This window comes from Callorhinchus milii, unplaced genomic scaffold (genome assembly GCF_018977255.1).
Source record: "Callorhinchus milii isolate IMCB2004 unplaced genomic scaffold, IMCB_Cmil_1.0 Scaffold1, whole genome shotgun sequence".
NCBI lineage: Eukaryota > Metazoa > Chordata > Chondrichthyes > Chimaeriformes > Callorhinchidae > Callorhinchus > Callorhinchus milii.
In genome coordinates, this window is record NW_024704742.1 from 84,154,477 (window position 1) to 84,159,156 (window position 4,680).

The following is a 4,680-nucleotide window of genomic DNA, read 5'->3' on the forward strand; positions in this document are numbered from 1 at the left end:
GCTTTACACCACTATTTGAGTACCTCCTTTGGGTGGGGCTCCTTGGACTTAGTGAAGTCAAACCAGAAGGAAATGTGGCTTTTAGATGCTGCAATTTATATGCCCAAATGATGGGCTACAGCTTTAAATTTAGCAGGACAATTGCAGTCTGCCCTTGCTATCTTTTGCACTGCTCCTCACCATATAAATAACTGAAGAACAAATGCACAATCCAAACAGCCAGAAGCTACAAGGCTTACCATCTTGGTGCAGGCTCTGAAACTGAACCACACTGTGCAAAAATAGATGGCCAGCAGATTCTAAGCATCAGCTTTAAACGGTTTGATTGCTTCCCCTGCACGTTTCTGCTCATAGGACAACAGAGAGAATGACCATGAATAGGGAGATTGACCATGAGCAGAGAGAATCTCTATGAAAAAGACTCTCATTTCTCACCTGGTCAGAGGCACAGTGTAAGTTAGGCGAGGTCTTATTGAATAGGATCTTATGGGGCCTGTATCTAAATCGCTCATCGGATCCATCACAACTCAGGTTGATTTATGACTGAGCTGTGATGTTCTTACTCTCGTGAATAGCCCTTATACTGCAAGCAAAGAATAGTTTTGATTTATTATACAGCTGATACGAAAAGGACCAAAATACTTTTAGTTCTCATCCATCTTGTATTTTTAGTCAGTACGGTACATGGACACTGAGGTTTACAGCATGCCAGCCTCTGTTTCCTGGAACAGCTGAATAGAATACTTGGCTCCACAGTCAATCCCAAGGTGGAAAATAAACACCCAGGATGCTCCCGGACTCACCTTCACATCCAGCACGATTTCACTGGATTCCACATGGGGAAATACTTGAGTCTGTGATTTGCTTCCCAAAAATCATGGGTATCTGGTTACTTACCTCTTACCTTCCCTTCTTCCCTCTTATACATAGTGGGGTCGAAAAACGCAATATGTTATTTGAACACGTGGAATAGGCCCACAACTTCTTGGGTGAGCACTGGAGGTTGACCAAGACACTAACAACTTCCTCCTAAATGTATTTGAAGAAAACCTAAACAAGGCAAGCTCAAAACATTTACCTTTGTGTATCTTTACAGCGAGGAATATCGCCGATGTTTGAATTCCATTAAATAGTCAGGAAGAAAGGAGTGAAATAAGAAATCTTGATGTTCATTCATGAAGACTATCAACATGTGAAGTCCCACAGGCAAGGGAGATTTCATGGTCTGATCGTTGGTAAATTTATTGACCACTGGAGAGCCAGACACACTTGCCCACCAAAGTCAGTGAACCAACACTCACTCCAGTAAAACCTAACAATAAATGATGGTTGAGAAGAAGTCTTAATAGTGTAGCACTTGGGACAGCATAATGATGTAGTGGATAGAACTACAGTTTACAGAGCAGGGGCATGATGGTTCAAACCCTGAGCTAAAGTTTGTTAGTTTCTGCCGAGGAGAGGTTAAATTGACCCCAGCCTTCCTTGGGATAGGTTGGTTAAAATCAGTTTGGTTTTGCCCACAAAATATACACTCAGTTCACTTTACAGTACATTCTGTGAAGCGCTTTGAGACATCTCGAAGATGTGATAAGATACTATATCAAATGCAATGATTATTATCATTATTTATTCACCTGGTCCCTCCACAGCACCCTCTACTGGTTGTGCACAGAAGTTGCAGCCAGGTGGGAAAAGGTCAAGCTCAGTTGTGATGCCCTCTTTTGTTGAGTTGCCTTCGACACTCACTGCTAAGGCTCACATATTAATAATGGTCACTTGGGCAGGGGACCAGAGGGCAACCAACAACTATGCAACTGTAGCCCAGAAAGAGGAGGCCAGATCAAGAGCAGAGGCATTTTCAATGGGGAGAAAATTAATTGGAAACACTAAATTAATAAAATATATATAATATCCTTGCTTTTTTTTATAGCTCCTTATCATGTCTCAAAACGCTTCACAGAATATACTGTCAAGTGAATTGACTGTATTTTGTGGGCAAAAAAAAACAGCAGTGGAATTTGATTACGATGTTCAGTGGTAGAATAAGATGTACGGTATTTAGGGATAGGCGAGGCCAATTCCATCTGCACAAAATGGAATTTTGTATACCACAAACATCCATGGAGTGAATGATCAATTTTATCAGGGGGATTGTTGGCCAGGACACCGAAAGACACCGCTCTTTTCTCTAAATTTATTGGCGACATCTGCATCAGTGCTCTTCGCTGCAATTTTTCAAGTATAAAATTGCCAGTGATGGATGCAGTCCTGGTTTCACAAAGTTTCTTTTTCACAAACACTGCTACTTGAAAGTTGTTTATCTGATTTATCAAACAAATCTGTTCAAATCCCTTCACTCTCTTCATCTCTCGACCTCTCCGACCTCCTCACTCCCCAGTCCACCACCCGGTGCCTCTACTCAACTGGCACTGGCCTCCTGCTTGTTCCTCACATCCTCCGCCCCACCATCGAAGGTTGCGCTTTCAGCCACTACGCCCCGGAACTCTGGAACACTCTCCCTCAATCCTTCCATCTTGTCCTCTCTCTGCCCTCTTTCAAATCCGTCTGAAAAGTTTCCTGTTCGGCCGTGCTTACAGTCACCTCCCCCGTCCCCTGGCTCAGCGTCAGGCTCAGCCACTGTTAAGCGCTCTGAGAAGCTGCCTTGTGTGGAGGGCACTATATAAGTGCAACTTGTTGTTGATCTTGTTGTAAATCTGGTACTTAGAAGAAAAAAACTAATGTGTATGGATGCTGAGGATTGACCTCACCCCCTCCTTCCTTGTGACCCTGGATTATATATCATTTGAAAGGCTTCCAAGTTTAAAAAAAACCCTCTGATAATCATTGACCATGACAGGCTAGTGGATGTATAATAATCATAATAAAAATAATAATTGTTACCCTTCACATTCCGAAGATGTTTCATACAATACAAAGGGAAGTGTGTATTTTGCTGGCGAACGCAACAGGAGTCCTGTAACTTAGTGGTTAGAGCACCTGCCTCGCAAGCAAGAAGACCCGGGTTCGATTCCTAGGCCGAGCAAAACCTAAGGTAAGTTTCCTTACTCCACACAGATGCCTCTGTTTACCTAGCAGTAAGTAGGTACCGGTTGTTAGGCAATTGGTGGATTACTTGGACATTGCTTTATGACTCTGGTGGGAAGGTTGCAGCACCTAAAAGATTGCTCTTCAGGTGTTCATGAAAACAAATGAATGTTATCTTCGAAACACTGCTGCCGATTTCCTGGTCATTTCTGTGTGACTAATGGTGACACTGAAATGATTGTCATAAGACAAGCATTATTTCCTTTTATGAAATGTTTGTGGTAATTTTTTGCAGCACGAATAAATTTGTGTAAGATCTACTCTTTGGTAATAATATTTGGGTAATCTTTCCCCTTCATCCTCTGTTGGCTCTTGGGTACCAAGCCAGGATTGTTAAGTGCCGTGGAACATCCTCATGACGTGAAAGGCTCTATATAAATGTAAATTTGTATTGTATATATACATGAGGAGTACAATGGTAGTAATGAGTTATTTACTCTACATTTTTATTCAGCCAACAAGGTATTCTTATCATTATAAAAAATATTCATGTTCAATGCACTTCTAATAAGGTGGAAGAGATTTTATTATATATTACATGATATTTATGCATGCAAATTCTATACATCTAATAATGGAAAAATTCTGTACTTTTTACTAATGACATTTGGTGTAATGCTATACCTTCAATGGAGGATCATGTGCTGTGGTCCAATGTGTAATGAAATATTTTGGACCTCATGACCTGTGTGTAACTTTTTCAAACCACCTTATACTATTCAGCGTTATTGCACAGGAGACTGACAAGCTGGTATGTTCTTGTGATTAAATACACAGGGTAAAGGAGACAACAGAGCAAGTAATTTACTAGTTACTGGCTTGAACCACTGTGCTCCAGCCTTCGGTAGTTTCTCCCTATTGCCTGGTTGCTAGGTGACAGAGCTTGTTAATCTCACTAACTAAGCAGTCAGAGGGCCCCTTACATGCCAAACCATGATTGACTGTACCGCTTCCCATTTACCGGAAGAGATACACTTCCCCCAGTATAATTGAGTGCAAATGAACATTAAACTTTTCCAATATTTGGCTCACGGAATTTCAACCCTAAGATGCCTAACAACTAATTAGTTGCCAATTTAATTAATGGGGCGTTGTTCAATGTTCAGTCGCTGACAAGTCCTGGGTTTAGACTTTTCCAAGAGAAAACCTAGCTGACTAGAGCCACATTATCTCTTGAGAACATTGCAACCTGTATCCAGCTGTGCTGATTTACAATTGCCAGTATGTCTTTGGCATTTTGGTGTGAAAAAGTACTTTCATGTTAATTGTACTGCACAACTATAACATAAAGAATGCTGCAATCAATGCAAACCTTTCAACAGGCTGAAGAATAACAGACTTTCTCTGTCTCACTGGAAGTATAAGACAGTCTTTGTATTGACAACACTTTATTGTTCAAAAGACCACTCACCAGCTATTTCCAAAAGTAGTTTCTAAAAGAACTTTTTCCCGTTTGACTCGAGCACAGTGGAGTTTTTATAGAAGGTGAAGATTAAAGCATGTGTTCTATGTATGTACATTATGTTGGATCCGGTCTCCAATACCACTCTTTGTAAAGGAGCCCAGTCTTCTGGT